The following is a 25,126-nucleotide window of genomic DNA, read 5'->3' as shown; positions in this document are numbered from 1 at the left end:
TGGCGATCTAGTCTACTCTGATCTAGATCTATACCAACCGTCGATCGATGAAAGAACAACAAATAATTCCTTTTCTTTTGTTCTTTTTAAGTGTTGGGTCAGATGCATTGATGTAGAGGCAAATGTGCATGAAGGAAGTGATTTTGTCGGGGAGGCTAAAATGTGAGTGTAACTTGTGCCGAAATGTGCATGTGATGTGACGAGCACGTAGAGCACAAAAAAACGAGCGACTTTCCTTTTTGGAGCACCCTCAAATTCTTCCTGGATGAAGAGATACGACTTGATCTTGGTGGAGGGGCAAAAGGAGTGCAAATGGTGCTCAATGATGATGTGTCACTGTGGGTCACATTCAGTGATGATGTGGCACTGTGCCTAGCAAGAGGTGTGCCAGTGGAGCTTATGCTGAGGTGGCATAGATGATGTCAGCAAATGATGTGGTACTGATGATGTGGCAGTGATGACATGGTAGGTGATGTGGTAATGATGACGTGGCACTGATGACATGTTAATGATGACATGGCACTGATGACATGTCAATGATGACATTGCATTGATGACATGTCAGTGATGACATTGTAAATGATGTGGTTGCTGATGTGGCAGATGACTTGCCACGTGGCAGAAGGGTGACCAACCCTTTGTGATGCTGGTGAGGATAAGGTTAAGGTTGAGTGTGGAGTGCCACATGGCATTATGCGAGGCATCGGAATCTCTGATGATTCTGACGGAATCCTAGGGATTCCGTCATCTTCTCCATCTTTGGCCTTGCAATCCGTGAGCTCTTGGAGGAGCTTGAATTTGCTAGCGTTGGTGCTTGGCTTGGCAAGTTCTTGCTGCAGCAGAGCTTTAGGCTCGTTTAGCGGGTAAGGCTTGGAGTGAATGCATGGCAGAAGCTTGAGGCGTTGTGTGTGTGCAGGAGGCGCTTGGAGGCAGTTGCTATGGAGCTTCGCTTGAATGCTTGGGCTTCGCTGGAGTTTGGATATCCACCACCGCATGGCTGTTGTCTTTGCCATTGAAGAGAGCAGCTACATTCGCCATGGCTGGTTGCTAAGCGACTGCTATAGTAAAGCTCGCAGGAGACGGATTGATGTGTAGACGGACGATCCTGAGCTTGCTGTTGGCTCCTACTGCAATAGTTCATTTGCCAATGGAAGAGAGCTTGTATGTGCCTTTGAGTTGTTGTGAGCTTAGAGGTCATCGGTCAAAGAGCTCTAGGGCGCTCCTTGCTTGGTCGGCGAGCTGTGTGTCGAGGGAGCCTATGAGCTCCTAGTCAATGGAAATGGAGAGGCTTTTGTGTTGTTAAAGCTTGGTGGGGCTCTCAGGCTCGACTGCTACAATCCGGGGGTGAAGCCGGTTGAAGGAGAAGAGCATGGAGGCTGGCGTGCTCCGTGGGCTGCTAGTGATGGCGCTTCTTTGTCATGGGAAAAAGGCGAGTCGTACTTTTGTATATTTGCAGGAAAGTACGCTGTGCAAAAGTACCTCGCAGAAATAGAGGTTGGTGAGGAGCTATTGTGGGGAGCCGCTCACTACTCTTTTGTTGCAGCCGTTGAGTCGATTGTTGCATGAAGTAACATTGTAGATGACTTCAATGGTCCTTGGGTGCATCAAGCTTGTAGGAGCGGACTTCAATGGTCCTTGGGTGCAACAGGATGAAGACACTACTGCAAGGAGTTCGTGGTGCTTCAAGTAGTTGATGGAGGTCACCGAATCTAGTAGGTGGCTCAAGGAGCTCAAGGAGAGCTTGTTTCTCCCTCAAAGGCTCACTAGTACTCAAAGAAAGTAGACCTCTCTTTTTCTTGACAATGGGATTTCTCGCAAAGCTCTCTTCCTCACAAGATCTCACAATCACTCAAAAGAAATGAACTCCTCTTCACAAAATACGAACGGAAATTCTCTCTATGGACGGAATTTTCTCTATCACTCAATGCAAACCTTTCATCATCGGAATGAAAGAACAATCACTCACTCTCAATCTCTCAATCACTCTCATTCTCTCAAGAATCGCAATGCCTCAGCAAAAGGCAAGGGAGCTCTGATACCATGACAAAATATGAAGAGGGGAGAGGAGAAGAGTGAAGATGAGGAGAGAGGGCACAGCTAGAGAGCACACCACAAATGACTGACTGTACACTAGATTTAGTTGAAAAAATAGAATATATACAAACCCATTTAGGGTTAGGGTTAGGGGATCTAACCGTTTCCTTTATAGCACTCTATAAGGTTAGTGCTATGCACATATGATCACGTGATGGTGCAATGCACACATGATCACATGATGTTGAGCGTGAACTCTCAACATGAGGCCCAAGGGGGGGGTCTTTTACACTAAAATATGAAAACCCATCTCCTTTAAAATTAATGTAACTTTTTCATGTGTTACCCAAATTTCAAGGTGTAAAGACATATTTGAAGCTCTTTTAGTGTAGAACACAACCAAGTTAATTTGAATAATTTCTACTCATGGCATATTGTTAAATTCATCTCATACTCAACATTTTGATAGGTTTTCTTACTAAAGGGAGTTGGTGCCCCAAGGTTCCAAGTAGTTGTTTACCAAAGAATTTGGAGGTCACATATTCATTTCCTCATGATGTTGACTCACGATTGATGGAGTTACAAATCATACTTGTGGCTGAGATTGATATTTTTCAAGTGGCTACATATATCAAATAGAAGTTGAAAACCGAGAAGATTTCCAAGTAAAAATATCTCTTCCCGAGTAACTTCACTAAAGAAATTGAAGGGAAATGAGAGATAACTGAGATGCCAGTGACTATTACTAGACTCTGTACTGAACAATTTAGTACTAGAGCCAACACAAGAGCTAAATTGCAGAATAGAATAAAACCCTACCATGGTAGTGGTAAGTGCCAGTCTTTCTTTTGAGCAACTCGGAGTCACCCAAGAATTATTTTTCAGGTATAATAATGTGTTTGCCTAGAGTTACATAGACCTACAAGGATTTTCCCTTAAATTGTGTCAACACAAAATACCTTTGGTACTAGATGCAAAGCTAATTTGACAACAGAGGTACAGAATGAATCCTAACTATGCCAAATAGGTAAAAGCTGAGTTAGACTAACTCTTACATGCTAGGTTTATTTATGCCATTGACCACAAGGATTGGCTATTTCATATTATGGTTGTACCTAAGAAAAAAGGAAAACTCTAACTCATTTATGTTGACTATCAAAAATTAAATGCCTAGGCGATTCTTGATATGTTCCTAATACCCTTCACTGATGGAATCTTGGATCAAGTTGCAGGACACAAGATGTACTCATTTATGGATATAATCAAGTCACGGTGGCTCCACAAGATCAGTAAATCAGCTAAGCCACCTAGATGAGTTATGCCTCTGAGCAGCCTAGTCACAGTTTGGTGATACAACACAGGAGAAAGGCACGCTATGATAAGCACATTGTGCCTAAGCATTTGAAGAAGGGTATGCTCATGTTACTCTACAATGCTAAGTTTGGCCTCTCAAAATGAATTTCAAATTGGTTAGCTGAAGTCTTTCCCAATGGGACAGTTCAACTAGAAGACTTGCAAGGGAATGTGTTTTTTGAGTCATACAATGGGAGCAAAGTGAAGCCATACTGAGCAATGAGTTAGGACTCAGATGTAAACCACTCAATTGACAATGCTGGTAGAGTGTCAATTAGTTGTTTAGTGACAGTAGAAGAGATGCATTGTATGCCACCACGTGGTGGTCTTAACATTGTGGGCACTGGGCACATTAATGCAGAATCATCATACTAAAGAAAGGGATACTCATGCAACCATTGATCTGATGGGATGTCCAATTATAGATCCAGTTTGGCTACATTGGGTTAGGGACTCAAGTTATCCTCTTCATTTGCATCCTCAGTATTCTATTTCTCTTACATCTTTGTCATCATCTACAATAGCTTTAGATTTTTCGTCGTCCTCCCTACTCTCTTTGTTTCTGTCATGCCAGATTATTCTCTGTGCTATCCAGCCTTCCCTTCCATCATCCTCTTTGTTGCTCTGTTCCTATGTCGTATTCGTGTTCATGGAGGAAAGGAGAGAACATGCTAATCGTCTGAGGAGAAGGAGAACTTCTTGTGTGTCAACTCCACATCCCGTTGAGAATTTTGACGACGACATCCTCATAGAGATCTTGCAGGTAATGAAGTTTGCAAGTCTTCCATGGAAAGAGGTTTAGGATGAAGAGTTGGAAAAAGAAATCCTAGACTCCTACAATGAGGACCAGAGTCTCATCATCAATGGCACTTACGTCCAGATCAGCTCAGAGTTACCGAAGAAGGCCTTCAAGCTCAAGCCATGCTCCAACCCTAGAAAGCTTGCTGATGCCACATGATGTAATGTCTATTTCAATGATAAATAGATATTCCTCATCATAGGGCTGTCTTATCATCAAAGCAATTGACGAGAGCCTACAAATGGCATGCACGTTCTTGTCTGAGTTTACTGGGTTGAAGAAGAGTGTTGGTTACATCCCATGGTAGTATGTGGCACATATCATTAGAGGGGTGAAGGATAGATTACTTGAGAAGGAATTCAAAGACCAATTAATGGTGGTCTGCAAAGGGCATACACATTGCAAGCTTGAATGCACTTCCACTACCAGGTGGAGTAGGTCCATCGGGGGCCAGAAATGATGAGCACCCAGAAGGGGGTGAATTAGGTAATAAGGAGCAAGAACAGGGGTAGGACAACCAACAGGAGTCGAGCAACAAGGAAGATGGGGAGCAAGACAAAGATGTCAAGCAGAAGGCACACGAACAAAAGAAAAATAAGGGTTCCAGAGAGGCATAAGACAAAATGATGGAGGGGAACAACAATGAAGGCACCTCCAAGCAATAGGATCAATACAACCCAAAGGGAAGCAGTGACAAGGGAACCTCCAAGGAGCCAAAAAAAGGAAATCTAGAGGGGAACATCAAGAAGGGAGCCTTCGAGTATTTGAAGCAAGAATTTGCTAAGGGCACAAAAGGCAATGGAACCTCCAAGGAGCAGGAAGAAGAGGCTATACCTAAAGAGGAGAGGGAGGCTAGAGCAGACAAGGCGATGCCTCATAGATAGCTGAGTAGCAGAGGGGTGGTACCACCTTGACCACCACCATCACTTTTGAGGAACTCAAGGAGGAGAATGCAAATCTACAAGCTAAGCTGCAATGGTATGGCCAACTCTAGCAACTAGTCCATCTCCTCTAGGCTCCCAATGAACATCCCAAGAAGCTACCTCACCGACAGGCACCAGACCATGACAGATCTAATGGTTAGGATGGTGTGCATGGACCATTGCAGCCAAACAGCCAGGTGGGCACCTCAGAGTAGAGGACAAATGAAGGTAGAGGTGGATCACAAACAAAGGAAATGGAAGACATCATGGCCTAGGAGCTTTTAATGTCAATCCAATAGGCCAAGCAGAGTGCAAGGAGATAGCCACCTAGACATACATCAATTTTGGGGATACTAGCACTTTTGAGAATGCTGCAGTATAGGTCAAAATTTTGGTGGACACTTGTGAAGTGAATGTGCAGACCAAGCAGATTTTGGAAGCTAATCCCATTTTTCCCACACAGGATCTCCTTGTAGCCATCCCAACTATGAAATCTTTGGGCCAAGTTCAGGGTCGGTGAGAGGAGATGACTATATGTTATCAAGTCTATCAGCAATGGGAGAAATGGAGTTTACTGCTCCCCCACACTCTATGCATCAAGGTGTCCTAGAGCCAATACATCCCATAATATTGGTATACGACCAAGCGATCAAGGCCTTCAACCATTTTGTTGAGGAACGTGCTCAACATCAGCATAACATCTTCAAGACGGAGTGCCGGTTGATTGTCACTTAGATTTGCCAGCTGCCCAAGCCTACCATGGTTAGGATCCCTTCTTACTATGCTAACCTTTTGTAGGAGTTTGAAAAGTTTATTAGCAGTCATGTTACCAAGGCTGCATCAATGCAGAATAACATACATGACCTATGTAAAGATTCGGGCACTAAGTGGTAGGAGAGGGTGACCCAGATTGAACGTGTTCTCTTGCAAGACAACTAACCTTGAACTCTGAGTGTGAATGTTGTCATCTATTCTAATAGCTGAGCATGCCATCCTTAGGATTGTAAGAGAGGGCATATTCACCGAGCATAGCACCAGGCTAGATTAACACCAAGCACCTTTTTTGAGTTAGCCATGGGTGAAGGAACTAAATCGTCAACAATTTCATTTAGAGAAATGCAAATTTGAGCAGAAGTGAGCATTTTTCATAGTCTGAACAATAACTTGACACGTTTGTGCCTAGTTAAAAAACACAGCTTTGTGAGGAGGCATTGTGAGAGGCCACAGTGGTTTATTGAATTAAAAAATAAAGTAGGGTATACCCTGTCTACCAAATCTTTTCATGCTTTTGTCATATTCTGTAAAATTGTTTCGCTCTCTGCTATCTTCAAAGTTTCCTCCCTCTTTGCTTGCCTCTGCAAATTAAATTTGTCCCTCTCCATCTGAGTCAATGGAGAGCCTTCACAAGTTCTAGCATCTCTCCTTGTTGATTGATCAGCAATCCATTCTTTAAGACTATTAATTCCTGACTCCACATCTCCTATGATATGGTATACATCCATGGGTGGGGAGATGGAAGAAGAAAGTGTTGCAAAGGACTAGGATGGAGGAATACTTCACTACCTCAATGTGGAGGTAGTGAAGTGGAGAGAATAAATAGAGAGAGGATGAGAGAATTGGTGAGCACTAAAGTCTATTCACATGGAGGAGATGAGGATGGGTGAGTGTGAAGTGAAAGGTTCAGAATAAAGTTAGTGGAGCATTGGGTATCGATACTTGGAAGTGAATGCTCTACTTTTAGTGAGTGGAGCATTGGGAGGAGCATTGGGAATCAATACTTGGAAGTGAAAGGTCACAAATATATTTTGCTCATCACACATTTAATATTTCCTAATAATCACATCATTGATCAAAGTGACTAATACAAAATACATTATTTTGTTCCAAATTTTCTTTTAGATTGAATATTTAAAGCTCTTGCTCAAGTACCAAGCACATGCCCTTTCTACAAGGTACTAACTATTACAGAATACATTATTTTATTTCAAAATCTCTTTTACATTGAATGCTTAAAGCTCTTGCTCTTGAGTACCAAGCATAGGCCCTTGCCTCAAGGAGAGGGCTTCTACCTTGATGGAAGCAAGGGCTTACATGCCTTGACGAAAGCAAGGGCTTTCACTCTCTCTGACAAAAATCTCTCTCAATGGAAGATGCCTCACGGAAGCAGGGCTTGACACTCATGAAGGGAGTGGGAGCACCATCGGCTTTGATACCATGATAGTGGAAGTGAGAGAGGGAGAGAGAGAGGATTGCACATGATATAGCTACGTGTACACTAAGTATACTGACAATGAACATGAAGATATACATGTGAACCCCTTAGGGTTAGGGTTAGGGTTTGCCCCTATGCCCTAGGTGGATAGTGTAATTTTCACTATTTTTAACACGGAGTACAATCCGCTTCTTGCTGAATGCTCAATTCGAGACATAGCTTTGTAGGCATCTCACTCATCTCATAGTGTGTTCACTTGTCCAGAGTGTTGTGGCGACTATCTATGGTTTTTGTCGTGAGGAAGTCGTTTATAGAAGTCGTGAAGGATTTGCGAAAGTGGTCTAGCTTCAAGAAATTCTTGAATGAGTTCGCTCATTGAATCTGGTTGTATGCTGTTTCATACTTTGCTAGAAGTCGTCTTTGTGACAATACCTTGTTTTTTATTTGATTTTCTTGGGAGTTGTTGCCTTTGCTAGTCTATTTTTCTAGTAGTCATTGTAGATCATACAATTTTCACTCTTTTGTAGAATTGCTATGTAGAAGCAACTGATAAACACAGTAGAGGATCATCAATAGTGTTAGTGGTGTCTCCAAAAGATTGAAAAACACCTACACATATCCACTCCTGGCCATGGGAATGCCAGGGTCAGCAGAGACTTAAATCCGACTAATCTCGAAAAAAGGAAAAGATAGTACAAAACATACAAAGAGCCGAGACAACTGTTTGTAGAGTAGAAATATTGCAAATAGTTTGTATTTCAGCAGATAGCAACAACAACCCTGATGCAAGAGATGATGATCAACTTACAACAACATCCGATGGTGTTCTAACTTTAGTAAGATAACAGTCCAGAAACAGACATAGTTTGAAAAATGATGTGGTGGATAAGGCCACTACTACTGGCTATTAGGGATAGTTATAACTATCCCTACAATTACAAAATGATCCACTACTTACTATTGTAACCCTCCTTTACTAGAGATCTACTAACCCTCCTTGGTTGAGGTCCACGTGGGTGGAGAGTTCATCCTCAACAATAAGGTTGCAAGCTATGATCACTAAAAGCTAGGAAAAGCATACAATATGGAATTAGGAAAGTGGGGATGCAAGCTAATTAATAGAGGGAGTGTTCTCACAAGGGGAAGAGGGAAGGAGAAGAGGGATATTCCCAATGGGACAATGTACGAGGGAAGAGACTCGATGAGGAAAAGATGAGCAAGGCTTATTGAATTTGGGTCAATGTATGTATAAGGAGGCATAATAGATGGATCCAATATGAGAGAGTATGAATATGATCATGTGCTGCATCAAGCAAGAACTCTCATTTTATAGCCAATTCTTCCCTCTATTAATCGACATCCAATATGGGAGAGTATGAATATGATCATGTGTTGCATCAAGCAAGAACTCTCATTTTATAGCCAATTCTTCCCTCTATTAATCGACATCCAACATGCACAAGTTAGGTGAGGGAATCTTCTATGTGAGAATCTTTGCCTAATATCTATCAATAAGTGGGACATGCCTTAGCCACATTTTTCACCTAGATCAAGATACTATCTCCTAAGTAAATAGTGTATGACTCACCTCCTTGGACCCTTCCCCTAATTTAATATGCACACAAAGCATCTACGAGGACAAATAGAGGGTCGGCACAAAGGTGCTTGCCACCTCATCCTACTTTCCCCTTACAATATATGATATGCATGAATTATTATGCACAACCACCCTATTCAATGCACACATGGAGCCATTCACATGGAGGGGTTGGCACTTGAGTACGCTTACTAACTTAACCATGGGTACATAGTCTTCTTATTCTCTATTATGCATGTCACTTCATATTACACCCATTGAAATTAATCACAATAACATTAGTCTTTTTGGAATACTCAAAATCACCCCCCTTAGGGATAGGATGTGGAGCATTTTGATCGATACCTAGGTCAAAAGTATACATGGAGTATGGTTAAGCTTTTTTAGGGTACCTTGACCATCGTATCCAGTGAGAACGTGAAAGGTTGCTATCTCCTCAGCTACTTTCCTAGTTCATTGTTGGCTACTAGATCATTCACTCATCCCCTAAAATAGTGTTTAATTTTTCAAGCCCTGATTGAATTGCATGAGAGATCTCAACAATGGAAGCGGAATGAAGAAGGTGAGAGAGAGGGAGAGCCAGAAGAGAGAGCCACATGAGTTTTGGTGGGTTCAAATCACCCTAATCTTCTATGTCATCCATATATATATGTGTTAGAGTATTGTACATAACTAGGGTTAAGGTACAGTGGCATTTAACCCCCACAACCTCCCACTTAAAGGCCAATGTGCCTTTAAGGGAGAACAACCAATGGACACACTATCCAATGCCCATCAATACACAACAATACTCAAACTACTGACTAGGTAGACTCTTCGTCAGCATATCTATAGGGTTATCATCTGTATGAACTTTGACAAGCTCTATGCACTTGTTCTCAAGTACCTCCCTGATGAAATGGTACCTGACCTCAATGTGTTTAATCTTTTCATGAAAGGGATTCCATGCAAGCTAAATAGCACTCATGGAATCACTATGCAATGTCGGTACACCTGTATGAATCCCAAAATCTCCCACTAGCCAATCAAGCCATATAACCTCCTTGCAACCCTCTGTGGCTGCAACATACTCGGCCTCTGTGATAGACAAAGAAACACACTTCTATGTGCGAGACATCCAAGACAGTGCACCACCTGCAAAGGTGAACACATAACCAGAAGTGGATCTCCTACTATCCACATGCCTTGCATAGTCTGACTCTATGTACCCAAGTACACGATTCTCTCCTTTGCCAAAGCAGATACACATATCCTTGGTACCCTTCATGTACCTCATGATGCACTTAATTGCCTCCCAATGCCTCTTTCCTGGATTAGCCATACACCGGCTAACAACTCCCACTGCAAATGCAATGTCTGGTCTAGTAGCTATCATAGCATACATAAGACTCCCAATTGCTGATGCATAAGGAACCTTGGCCATCATGGCCCTCTCCTCATCTGATTTGGGACTATTTACCTGACTCAGTTTCACATATGGATGCAATGGAGTACTTGCTGTCTTCCCCCCCTCCATATTGAAATGCTGCAACACTTTCATAACATACTCCTTCTGTAAAAACCAAAGGAGTTTCCTACTCCGGTCACGCATGATGTGCATACCAAGAATATGACATGCAGGTCCCAAATCCTTCATGTCAAAGGACTCATGAAACTTGGCCTTCAATGCATCTAGCTCATAAGTGTTCTTGCTAGCCAATAGCATATAATCCACACAAAGTGCTAGGAGTATCAGGCTATTATCCTTAGCCCTTTTATTGTAGAGGTAGTGATCAATCTCACTTCTTCTAAAACCCTGGGACCGAATGAAAGCATCAAACTTTTGATACCATTCTCTAGGTTCTTGCTTAAGGCCATAGAGACTCTTTTTTAGCTTGCAAAAACCAAATGCTCTTTGCCTTTTTCTTCAAAGCCTTCCGGCTGTACCATGTAAATTTCCTCATGCAAATCCCCATGCAAGAAAGCTATCTTGACATCCATCTGCATAAGCTCCATATCCTTTGCTACCACAAGTCCAAGTATGCATCTAAGTGTGGTCATCTTCACAACCAAAGAGAAGATCTCATCAAAGTCCACACCCTTCTTTTGTTTGAACCCTTTAGCAACCAAATGGGCCTTGTACTTAGGCACATCATCAATTGTGACATTCATTTTGTAAACCCATTTACATGGCAATGCTTTCTTTCCATGTGGTAGAGAAACCAAGTCCCAAGTCTTATTTTTCATGAGTGAATTCATCTCTGATTGCATAGCATACTCCCACTTGTGCTGATCCTCACGCATCATAGCCTCTTTGTAGTAAGAAGGCTCCCCGCAATCAGTAAGCATCACATAGTCTGCCCTTGGAACAAATCTCTCAGGTGGTCTAGACACTCTAGATGATCTTCTCAAGGGCATTTCAGCTTGCTGTCCCACCTGCATATCAGCCACATTTGACTCATCATTCCACCAATAGGTGATCCATCATCTGCCCTTGATTGTGTACCTATGGGAGTACCTGGGGGCACCATTTCTTGCACATTTGATGCATGGACAATGATGATAGCTTGCTATCTATCAACATATGTGGGCGGATTCACATCTTGGGAAGTGATTCTCCTCATTTCCACATCCCTCATGGGTGTCTTATGCATCTTCTTCTCATTGAAGACCACATCATGGTTTGTATGATTTTCTTTGCTTCTGGATCCCAGAGATGATAGCCCATATCTCCACTTTCACCATAGCCTAGAAGATGCATTTCCTAGACTTAGGATCTAGCTTCTTTTGAATCTCTTTTGGCACATGTCCATATGCCTCACACCCAAATATATGCAAATGAGAGTAAGAGGGCTTCTTGCCACTCCATGCCTCTTTAGAAATACCACCATCCAAACTCTTACTAGGTGATATATTGATCACATGCACTGCAGTCTTCATTGACTCAGCCCCAAAACCACCAGAATGACTCACATTGGAAAGCATACATTGCAACCTTTCCTGAATGGTGCGGTTCATCCGTTCCGCAACTGGATTTTGTTCTGGAGTACAAGGGGACGTGAGCTCCCTCTTAATCCTCCATGTATCACAAAAATGCTGGAAGTCATGAGAGAGATACTCTCCACCATTGTCACTTCGTAGGCATTTAAGCATTCTACCTGACTGATTTTCAACCAAAGCTAGCCATTTTTGAAATACCTAGAATACATCGCTCTTTTGAGCTATAGCATAAGCCCACACTTTACTAGTTGCATCATCAATGAATGTCACATAGTATTCATCCTCGCCTAATGACCATGTAGGCATGGGACCACATACATTTAAATGCACCAAATCAAGCCTTTCAAGATCTTTCTTGCCCCTTCTTTTATGGGCTGATTTTAGTCTGCTTCCCATAGAAACACTGCTCACAAAATTCAAAATCAGAAAACTCAAATACGATACATAACCCAAATGGCATAAGAGTTTCATTCCATTCTGGCTCATGTGCCCCAGCCTGCAATGCCACAAAGAAGTACTTGGTTGCTCAGTTATTGCAACAACATGATCACACACACCTGATACATGTAAGGGATATAATGTCCCACATTGGCACTCCTTGCCAAAACCATAGAGCCCTTCTGAAGTTTCCAACTCTGAAAGCCAAAAGTGGTCTGAAAACCAGTGTCATCTAGTTGACCCATTGAAATAAGACTCTTGGTCAGCTTAGGCACATGTCTCACATTTTTCAAAACAAATGTAGACCCATTTGCAAAAGAAAACTTTATGTCACCTGCTTTGACTATGTCACATGCATAGTTATTTCCAAGATCCACACAACCTGTCTTTCCATTGTCATAAGTGGAGAACCATTCCCTATGGGGAGTAACATGGAATGAAGAACCAGAATCCAAAATCCAATCCTAGGAATATGCATCATCTGAAGTTGTAAGCAAGTCTATAGCAGGTAGACTAGACATGAAGAGAATGTCATGGTCACTATTATCAGTGACTGCATTGATCTCCTCAATCTTCATTTTTCCTTTGTCCTCCCTGGGAATCTCTTCCTTCTTATTTTCAACCCAATTTGCATTCTTTTTCTTATCCTTTTGCTCTCTTTTCAGCTTGCAGCAATCCATTTTCATGTGGCCCTTCTTGCCACAATGGTAACACTCAATGTTATGTGCCCTAGATTTGCTACGAGACTTCCCTCTTTCTTGGGACTTTCCCCTAAACTGTGATCTGCACCTTTGCACATTTAAGACTGCATCCTACTTCTTATTGCCATCCATAGACTTCTGCCTAATCTCCCCAGCCAACAAGCTACCCACAACATCATCAAGCTTCAATACTCCACCAAGTGAAGAGCTACTGACTGCTGTACAGAAGGTATCCCATGAGGATGGCAATGAACACAAGAGGAATATTGCCTTAGTCTCCACATCGAAATTCATCTTTTGAGCTTGAAGCTAGCTAAAAATAATATTGGATTCATTCAAGTGAGAAGCAATGGATATCCCTTCTTTGATTTGCAGCTCAAACAACCTCTTCACGAGGTAAACTTTATTAGAGGCACTTTCCTTCTTATAAGTGGCACATAATTTCTTCCATAAATCTTTGTAGTCTGCTCATTTACTACTGTGAAATAAACTGACTTTGCAAGGTGAAGTCTAACATTAGACTTTGCTAATGAATCTAACTCATTCCAATCATCCTCATACATATCTGCAGGCTTAGCTTCAATCCTTGCCAGAAAAGTTTGTCCCATCAAACTTTTTAATGCCGAAAAACTCCTTTTCAAACATGGAAGAGGATGCCATGATGCAGATGAAACAAAATCCCAAATGCTAGTACCTACAAGAGAGAAATCACATCAAATACCACGTGCACCCAAATATGTCTACCTTAATGAAGGATAGTGTCACAAAAAACTCAAGGCTCAAAGCATCAAAATGCATCTGACTCATGTGCATATACTATGCATCCATATGAGCAAATCTGGCCCAAAATAAATTGTCAACTTGATATGACAAAACAATGGCAAACCCAATGCCAATAAGAGCCAAATGCCTCAAGCATAAACACCGTCCATGGGCATAAGCATCAATAATGTCTCATCCAATAGAGCATAGCACTATGAGTGCATCAATTGCAATGTGTCGAAGCTTTCCCTCAGCATAAAATAGCATTTATGTGCTAAACGTCCATCAATAAATCATCCCACAAGGCAATCTGGGCCTATCATCACATCCAACAAGGATTGCAATGCATCTAAATGGCCTGTAAAGCATGCACTGCAACCTAATGCAAACCACGGATGAGCGCACATGGCTTAAGCTGCAACCATAGTGATCTGCATAAGGTATATCTAAAAATCACGACCCCTATGACAATGATCGCTAGTGAAAATAGAACCTAAGATGCCTCAAAACATAGGCATCACTACATAATCGGACTCAGCAAGACAATTTGCAAATCTCTCTCTTCTGCTAGAACTCCAAAATCCCAACCGATGAATAGGAAACAGGGAGTCAACCCTTGCAATTGACCTATAATCCAAAAATCAAAGGTTTGAACCTTTGAATGGATTTTTGATAGAAAAATAGATGATTCAACGCCTCAAAGAGATGAAAATTCTCCAAATCTCCATGGAATCGTGCAAGAGCTGGCAGGTAGGGGATTTTAGGCCTCTGAAATGCAATGGAACAAACGGTTTTGGCAACCGTGGTCCTAATCACAGGGTCCAACACACGGACCAAAAAACGTTTTTGCAAACAGACCTATTGTAAACACCACTAGAGTGCGAATGATGAGCAACATAGAAGTTTTAGGACCTCTTGAGTCCATCAGAACTGATAGATTTGTGAATGGTTGCTTCAAACTGAAGTTCCAATACACTGACAGAAAAACATTGCAATGAGTAAAAAATCCAACAAAATGATGCCAAATTAAAAAATGAAGGTGTTTTTGAACTCTCGAAGTGTAGTGGACACCAAAAACAAGCAATGGTTGCCTTTGCAAGTCATTCCAGACTCTCAGTCATCGTTGAAAGGAACAAGGGAATCATTAAAAAACGTATTTTTTCTCCAAAACCACTTGTTGGCTTGCAAAAAACCACTCAGAGAACTTTCCAATGGTTTTTGCAAGGTCTTTGTACACCAGGATGTAGGTAAAGTCACCCAATAGAGCTTCTTTTTCCTCCCAAAGAGCTGCAATAGTAGACTTTAGGCTTCAGGCTCACACTAGGGCTCAGCTAGAACACCTGCACTCTGATACCAGTTGAGAGATCTCAACAACGAAAGCAGAATGAAGAAGGTAAGAGAAAGGGAGAGCCAGAAGAGAGAGCCACATGAGTTTTGCTGGGTGCAGAACACCCTAATTTTCTATGTCATCCATATATATACGTGTGTTAGAGTATTGTACATAGCTGGGGTTAAGGTACAACGGCCTTTAACCCCCACACCACACTCGACCCCTACAAGAGTGCCCACCTTCTTGTCAAGCCACATAGAGTCCATTCAAAGTAGATGCATCAAACTAGATTCTACACCTTTGAGTACGCATCACAACTCCGATCAAAGTCCATGTCATCTCCCTAGCGTGCTACACCATACTCACAAATGGGCAATCTTAGTTTCAAGATCTTCTAATGTGACATCTAAATTCCCAATACTAGAAGATAAAAGACTAGAGCATTTCCTTTTTCCTCTTTAATTTCCTAGGAACTCCTTGAATGGAATCCTTCTTCTTTTGGGCAATACATTTTAAGATCATTTGGATGATAGCTCAAAGATGTGAGCCACCCAATCAATGTATTCATGGCATTGAGTTTTACGATGTTCACACTCCTTACGAATTATTACATAGTTAACCACATGCAAGCAATTATTCTCCCACTAAGGCCATGCTATGGTTTTCTTCATGAGTTCATATCTCCTTTTGTGGAGGCCTCGTGTGCCAAAAAGTCCACAACATCATTCAATGCCCTTGGGATATGTTGGATAACTAATTCAAAATCTTGGCAAAGCAGTAGAGCTTGCTGATGTTGTAGAGCCAAACTCTTAATATGGACTTTCTAATTCCCACAAATCTCAAACTTCCAACTTGGATGCATGATGCTCTTGAGCTTAGCGAAGGCAAAAAGGAGTGTTGAGTACTTGGCATAGTCACACATGCTTGTCATCACAAAATTGTTATACCAACATACCTTTTATTTAGAGATAGTTACACATGCTAGTCATCACCAAATTGTTGTACCACATGCTAGTCATCACAAAGTTGTTTGGTCTAGTTACATACTATTCATCACAAATTATTGTAGCGATATATCATTCTATCATTCTATCTAGAGCTATTACAGTCACCTTGTACTTGGTTTCCTTTGTCAAGGCATTATATGGTCCATCAAAATGCAAGATACATGCCGACATTACCTATCACAAGCATGCATACATCCCAAGTTTCAATAATAAAATATTGGAAGAATGAGTGAGTGAGGTGAATTCAAGGCTTTTGTAGCACCAAATTGACACAATTCTTTGTTATTAGTATCTCCTTTGACCAAATATGAGTACAATAGGGATTTTGAAATACCGTCAATAAGTACTTTTTCTTTGAGTATTGGTTAGTCTCAAGAAAATAATACTTAGATAGTACTAACTTTTCTTTGATGGGATTATACAACAAATACAAAGTGTAGACAACCAATCATTTGGTGACTCCCATCCACTATAGAACCTTACCTCTTGAATGCATAGATATGCAACAAATAAATCTATCAATATTAGTTGGGAGTGTCGATTGAGAAGTCCTCCCAGTGTACATAGAGTACCCATCATACTACTGCTAAGCAGCTCAACTCCACCCTTAAAGATACACTTAGTAATAACTCATTGTAGTTTGATTTGCAATAAGTCTCTTCATCTATGGACCTTTGCTAGAACCAGGATTTGGAGGAGATTATGAAATCCTCATTGCCAAACATGTAAGACTTCAATGTGGATGGCCTCAAGGAGTAATTTTTGGGTGTGATCTTGGCTTATTAGAACTCTTAGTTTCTTGGATTTAGCTTGTCAGAGATACAAGGCATACAAACCGCTACCTTTTTGTTCTTTGCATCCCTCACCCAAATTCCTCACATTGAGGTAGACATATCACTTTCAAATTTCATTTTTCTCCCATTACGTTGCACTTATATTCAAATGCAATATTAATCCTTACAAAATAAAAGATCTTGAAACCTAGACACTTTTCCTTCTTATAGCACTAGCATCCAACATTCTAGTAGAAGTTATGATATTTTAAGTTTGGAGGTGCCTTAATAAAGTGCCATTGAGAAAACGTTACCACACTACTCCAATCTAAAATTTAATTCCACAATGTTGAAGATCACAAATATCTGATCATTTATCCTTTTTTACTGCACTCACATTGGATACTCTAGTGAAAAAGATATGGTATTTGGAACAAATTACATTAATCCTTGAAATGGTGGAAATTGCCATATGTGTCATTCAAAAGGATACCACGTTCTGATGGGTGGTTCTTCCAATACTACCATGAGTTTGTAAGAGCCTAGCATATGGCTATTAGCAAGGTGACCATGTGTATAGAGAGAGGGTGAATAAAGAAGGAGAATAGGAGGAGACTATGAGGGGGTCCATGCATTGGGTGGGCCTAAATGCTTGTGAGGAAGACTATGATGGGAGCACAAGGTGGGGGTTGTGCAAAAAGAGACTGCATAGGAGGGGTTGAGGGAGAGCTCAGGGGGAAGAGAGGTGAGGGGGTGAGTTGGTGTGCAGAGAGAGGTGGTGAGGGTGGTGAGACTAGGGAGGGAGGTGTTGAGTGAAGGAGGGAGTTGTAGGTGTCGTGAGTTGATGCAGGGGTGTTGCAACTAATGAAAGGGGGCTAAGTTTGGACGTCTAAGTGAAGGAAATGCAAAGAGAGAGCCAAGGATAAAGAAAGAGTAAGGGCAATGCAGAGAGAGAGACATGGATAAAGAGACAAGCAAGGCTAAGGGTGAGAGGTGAGGTGCCAACAAACTGAGTGTTACAAGACTAGGGGAGGGATGAGAGTGGAGACGTGGGGTGAGGGGTTAGGGGATGGTATTGGGGCAGTGCGCATTGGGAGAGGTGAGAGAGAGATGAGATAATTAAGAGGGAATGGGACGTTTGAGGTTGAGCATGGAGAGGGGCAATTGGACACTGAGGGATGGGAGGGAGAGTTGAGGTAGAGGATAGTGAGGGGATGGGTCATCATGAGGTGAGGGATGAGGTCGAGCAAATTGGCTAAGAGGTGTATAGGAAAGGAGGAAGAATGGGAAGAGGAGAGGCTACCAAGCAATATACATTCTTCTCTTTGTCAGCAATTCATTTCTAAGTTGAGATCTCCCCCTTGCCTCCCTACATTGCCTTCATGCATTGTAGTCATTTGCACTAATTTGCTGAGGTGCAAACCATCACTTGGCCATCTAGAAATGCACTCTACCCCACATAGCAAAAGCAAAGGAAAAAGCATAATGGACAAACCAAATCACCAATAAGGAAAACCATCACATTTTGGTTGTATTACTAGCAAATGGAGTAGTTGCATTGGAGAAGCCAATGATAGGACTAGTGTGAATTGACTTGCAAGGAAGACCATCAGATTTTGGTGATCCTACTAGTAAATGGAGTAGTTGCATTGGAGAAGCCAATGATGGGACTAGTGTGAATTGACTCACAATGAATGACAAAAAACAACAAATGCAAGGATGTAGTACTAGCAAAGATGTCGATAGCAAAGTTAAGCATGGTAGCCATAATTAAAGCTTGTGCAAGAGACTTTTGATGGTAATCGAAGAAGAAGAGGCCCAAAAATGAAAGGATTGAGCAAGTCAAGCAATCCACCATAAATGATACAAAACAAAGGAAGGAAAAGGGGAAGACCAACACAGTTTAGAATCACTAGCTCCAACATATTTGAGCAAGTTCTATGAAGAACCAAGAAGTGAATCCTCACACCTATCACAAGGAGTCCAATAGTACAAGCCAAATGGATATTGTTTGGAGCAACGAGTGCATTGCAAGGTACTAAACTGACAAGAGGACAAAAGATAGTACTTCCCCACCACATTATGGACAAATCCATCGAATGTTATGATCAAACACATTGAAATTTAGGTTCCCCACCACATAATGGACAAACTCATCGAATGTTATGATCAATAACAAGTTGAAATCTACTTTCATAAAAAATTCTAGCATAAATTTAGCAAGGAGTAAGTCCTCCTAAAGTGCAACCAACTAAATTAATGGCTAGAAGAATCCATGTATGACTTTGTGGCATGAATGAGGGTGCTAACCAATCAAGTGAAGAACATGCCAAACAAATCGTCTGTTAGGCTAGTGGAGGATATAGATGGCGATTGAGTTTGGGTCTACAGAGGTGACCTTGGGTGGACAAGGGTATAATGCATTGATGCTCATTGGGAACTCATCTTGTTTGATCTGCCATTCTTCCTTCCACTATTCAATCACATGGACTACCTCCAAGTCCACAATGCCCAAGTGGGCAAACTTGTATTTCACATGCCTTTGGGCGACTTGGGTGCTTGTCATTATGAAAAAAGGGAGCTCATTTTGGGGCCCTGTAAGAAATTTGCTATTTTCTCTTTTATCTCTCTTCTAAAATGTGGAAAAAGCAATAAAATATGGATATTTGTCAGTTCTGGACCACAGGTGTGTCAGTCTAGGGAGGAATAAAAAAGTCCTTTCAAATAATTGAGAAGACGCTGCATTAAACTCTCCATATAGATTCTCCCTCCATATAGATTTCGCATCTCTTTCAATGGTAGCCTCTCATAAAGAACCCATCACGCCATCACTAATCCTTTTTTTTTTTCAAATATTTGAATGGTTACCACAAAAGATTAGATGAGTTTTATAAAAAGCAAACAAGATGAAGAACCAACCCTCACGAAATGGCCACGTGCAACCATGCTATTGAAGAAGAACCTCAAAAGAAGCGACTACACCATTTGCACATTAATTTAGAAGAAAAATATGCACCGCTACAAGAAAGGGAAAAGGTCCTGCTTGTAAATGCTGAGAAAAAGGAAAACATGAGAAGAGCAAGCTCCCAACATATCAACTTATGGTGCAACGGACAGATTTACCCAAAATGTCCATGGAGAAATTTGAGCCCTCCATTTTCTAATCCAACAATGCTATTAAGGTTTGTGGGTGACAGGAACAACAAATGAATGGTTTAGTCTCCACTGTTGTTGCAAAGAACATGATGGAGGAAAACAAGTTTAAGAAGGTAAAATGTGAAGTTCTTGAAGACTTTGTATCAGAAAGTAAAGTTGATGTCATGAAAATTCAAGAGGCTCTTGATGTGAGCGGAGTGAGCAGAAAGGGATATGCTTCGATATTTAGAGTTGTGTTATCAACATTAAAAGATCAACAAATAAAACATGTGTTGTTACCAACACCAGAAAAAAGTGTGGAACGAAGAGGTCATCTCAACCAAGAACTTGATAAACTTGATAAGTTTATTGGACAGTACTTTCATATCAAAAGTATATATGAAAGTGAAAAGGGAAGACTACATATAATGCTTGGAATAATATTTTTGTAGATCTTGAACAATTGTAGAGTCTTATGGTTGAGTTCTACAGTATCACATTTGAAGAATGTAAAGGAGTTTTGAAGTTTGTTGTGAAGCTCGATGAGTGTGAAATTATCAAGAAAGAAAAGGTAGAGAGAGTTTCTATCACTTTGATGAATCGAGCACTTGCTTAATCAATCACAAAGTCTGGCTCAAAGTACTTCGGTGTCCAATCTTAAAAGCACGTATGGTGGTTGGGTGCATTTGAGGTATGTAAACTATCACCTTCCAAATTAGTCTTTGCTTGAAATGTAATAAATTTTATATCATATATCTTGCAAACCTATGGTTTTAAATTACAGGTGAAGACTGAGGACCATGCAGTACTTTATTGGGTATTTCATCAAATAGATATACCATCAATTATCAAGAGTCAAGTCCAAGGATGCCATCTTCATGTTCCAAGGAAGGGTGATTTTCAAATTGAATGGCATATGGCAGGTGACCTGAAGACACTGTAGTGTATGTTCAATATAAGCAAAGGGGGTAACTCAAAATCTCCTTGCTTGTACTGAAATGAACCAATGCATGTCCTAGATTCTAAATGGTGGAAAAGAGCACCCAACAGAGATAAAGTAGATAAAAATTTCAAAGCAGTTCTTGAGATCCCATTATGCAATGTTCACATTTGTACATTGCATGCATTATGTAGGATCATTGAGAAACTAGTTTTCCTATATATTGGATTTGCATGGAAATTTCACCCTGAGAGCAGAAGAAAAGAGGCACTACAATCATTAGAAGCAGTGCTATCAGAAATTGGTCTCCATGGAGGAGATGTACATATTACAAAGAATCTTAAAAAATCTACAAATGGAAAAGATGTTCCTATGAAGCCATCTGTTGGTGGAGTAAAGGCTAGAAGATTTTTGTCTCATCCAGAGAAAAGAAAAATAAATGGTAATAAAACAACATATGTATCAAGGATAAAGTATAACTTGTGGAGAAAAGTACACAATGCTATCAAAGATCATCATGCAAAGGGATTGGCAAGAGATTTCAAGGCAGATAAGCTTTTTGTTTTTTGTGACCAAGCCACCTTTAGCAAAAATGATCAACAAGCATTTGAAGAAGCGGTAAAGAGTTTTGGAAAGGCAATAAAAGAGGCTTGGACAACATGTAACATCACTCATTACATGGTAAGAACAATATCCTATTTTTGTGCTTTTTAGAGGAAAATGAGCAGGTGCTATAGGAGGTGTTGGAGAGGGAGAAAGACAATAAACCAGAGTAGGAGGAGGCAAAGAAGCTACCAAATGAGCTCCCACATTTGAAAAATGGAGGGAGAATGGAATTGGACCATAGAAGAGGAGGGGGCAAGCCTACAACAAGCTGAGAGGGGGGGAGAATTTGCCCAGTAGGGCCCACAGCCTCTTGAATCCATTTTAGGATTGTCTAGGGGAGATATACATGAGAGGAGGGTCAAGCATGGGTTGAAGGGGAGGGGGGATGGTTTGAGTGGTCCCCGATGTAAGAGGAGTAGCCAATAGGGGATGTTTGCATGTCTTCCGACCCTCCACCTCAACGTGGCATTGCCACACAAAAAGGAGCACTCCCATTGGTACACCTCAAATACCTCACTAATCCCATGAAATTAGGAAACAATAATTGGGGGCCCTTTGGAGACCCCAATTCCCCCCTAATGCTACATGCATTTACTCCACGAGTATGCAAAGCTAGACACACAACAATCCATGCCTTTACTAGACACATGCACCTATTTTGCATTTATTGTTCTCGTGACCATGCCCACTGCATTAACAAGGTACCACCACATTGGTTCTTGGATCTATTTAAGTGTTGGTTGTAGGAAATATATACATACATACATATACATATACATATACACATACATATACATATACATACACATACACATACACATACACATACACATATACATATACATATACATATACATACACATATACATGTGAGAGTGTGTGTGTGTGTGCATGTGTGTGTGTGCATGTCATGCATGTATGTATGTGTGTATGTATGTATGTAAGTAGGTAGATGCAAATTGCTCCAAACACAAAGCAATGCAAAGATTATGCTCCAAGTTGCAGCCAAAACCTAGAATGTATAGAAGAAAACACACACACACACACAGATAATTTTTTGGAGAACAACATGGACCCACTGATAATGTGGAAGCACTGCTTTTGTGAATACTTGTGGAAGCTTTAATTTTGAGAATGTGAAAGCTTTGCTTTTGAGAATGTTTGTGGAAGCTAAACATTGCAGAATTCACATTTCATCTTGAAATGCTTAGTGATTTCTTCACAGAGGACTTTCCATTCCTCCCCATATTTCACATTGTCATCTGGGTGATAGTGGGAAATAGGTTTCTTTAAAGCTTGTTGTGGTCCTTTCCCCACTACTTTAATTTATTCCTCAATCCCATCATCACACACATAAATAATCTTGGATGCATCCATCTACACGTTCCAACATGGAGCACTTGGATCAGGTATGAATGGAGGCACTACTCAGATTAACAAGTAGTCTGAATCATCATAACACAATAAGGTATATTAGAATGGAATGGAGGGCCATGGTGGTGTTCAATGGGGGGATCTGTCCTTGCATTGTAGTGAATCCATTACTTTTTTATATGTACAGATTGCCTACTAGTATAAAAGCACAAAATTCTCATTACGAAAAGATGAAGACAAGACTTCTCTAGGGGATTCACTACAATGCACGGAGAGAGTTTATCGGCATACTACACCCCATCCTCACATAGTAATGGGGGGAAAGAGTTCTCCATGAGATGCTTGATGGGTGTAAGTTCCTCACACAGCAAAGCCAGCTCTCAAAACAAAACAAAATGGATTGATTACTATCACCATGAATTCATTTTGTTGAGAATTCCATCAGTCTAAAAGCATTTCGTCTATAGGCATTCATAGAAGCACAAAACTTGCATTATAAATGTATTCAAATGACAATAGAAAAATGCATACAACTGGTGGAAGAATAAATTACCTTCAACAAATGAGTTAGCAATAATTTCATGGAGGATGTTAGATCCAATCCGTTTGCTTGCGGAGGAGGATAAGCAAGAAGTACGAAGAACAAAGATGAGAAGATCGGCTTTGCAATGGCAGAACATGCAATTGAAAAACAAATATGAGAAAATGGGTTTTTAAATGGTGGTGCATGGGAGGGGTGCCACATCAAGGCCACCAAAATAACAACCAATGAATGTATAACATGTGCCTTTCAACTATGCAAGTGAGACTAGCTCTCCACACTTGCATGAATTCTCATCGTTAACATGCACATGCAACAAACGCGTGGCATGTGCAAGCAAGATGATATCAATACCTCCATAACCACCAATTTCTACCTTTGAAACTCACCGATTTTCTCCCACTCGATGTCTCTTCCACCTCTCTTTTTTCTTCTTACTCCGATCATGACCATTTTCTCCACAGCTTGGCATCTCTTCCACTTCCTGTTTTCTTTTCCTTGTCCAATTATGATTCACTACAATGCAATGAGGTTGTTGCATCCATAGATGTGGTGCGTTGTAGTGAATCATTTGATAAGAGTTTCCTCTTAGTGATGATTATGTTAAATTATCTAAATGCTTGTTATCTTTTTTATCAATGTTTCTTAAGGTCTCCCTTGGTTATTTTTCATGACCATAGTTTGCTTGAGTCAAGTTCTTCAACACCCTTGGCTCATCTTCTTGCCTCCTCATCACGCTCAAAAGTTCTTCATTCCTCCTCCCCCCTTGAGTCATGCACCTAGTCCTCATCCTCTATCTTATCCACATCCCCTACGTCCTCCTTGTCCTTTGCTTTGAAATCTCTCTTGATATTCTAAATAGGAAAATCCTTTCGAATGAGAGAAGATAACTTGAGATCTCCAAGAGCAAGATGGAGGTCTAAAATGGAGAATGAAAAGCAACTTCCATATGATCAATTGAAAGGCATTGAATTGCAAAATTCTAATAGTATACCTAGAATATGATGGTAGATGAGGATGTATCGACAAAAGTAGAGCGAGATTTTATCTTAAAGGGAGCTTTGAAATTTACAGAGGTAGTAGAAGGGCACAAGTGAAGATAGATGTAACAAAAACTGCATATCTTTAATTCTATATAGAGTATTAGAAGAGAGAGTCATATGTGAGATCTGAGGGTGTTTGTATGTACAAACCCCCTACATCATGTGCATTTGACAAAAGGGGTTTTAAGTATCTCTCAATCCCCTTATGTATGTATATTTTACTTAACTCCATAGTAAAATAAAATGCCTTCTATAGAACTCTTATAGTATCTTACATATTGCTTAGGTGAACTTCCTAGGTGAGGTCTAAGGTGGACCATGATGAAAGAGGAAAGGATTCACCCATCATGCTTCACCTATAATTTTAACACAAGAAAGGAGTTCCATGTAAAAAGATTCTATTAAAGAATATACCAAGGAATTTAAAGAGACTCGTCATTAGCATTTAAAGGGTGATTTCCATGATTTTTTGGGAGATCCATTAATACCAAGTGTACAAAGTAAGACAAATCTATACCTTAAGGGGGTTTACTACTAAAAGGTGTATTCTTACCACTAGACATAAGGTGCAAGAAGAAA

The 25,126-nt window shown here is 40.7% G+C and overlaps 1 pseudogene; it reads left to right on the top strand.

Moving 5' to 3' along the window:
• Positions 1 to 693: 693 nt before the first annotated feature.
• LOC147880445 (uncharacterized) lies at positions 694 to 22,882 on the top strand (annotated as a pseudogene).
• Positions 22,883 to 25,126: the final 2,244 nt, after the last annotated feature.

The sequence above is a fragment of the Dipteris shenzhenensis genome, chromosome 32 (assembly GCF_047967505.1).
Source record: "Dipteris shenzhenensis isolate YYH24624 ecotype China chromosome 32, Dip_SZ_1.0, whole genome shotgun sequence".
NCBI lineage: Eukaryota > Viridiplantae > Streptophyta > Polypodiopsida > Gleicheniales > Dipteridaceae > Dipteris > Dipteris shenzhenensis.
The sequence above is the reverse complement of the archived record's forward strand: the minus strand, read 5'-3'. Positions and strand labels throughout refer to the sequence as shown.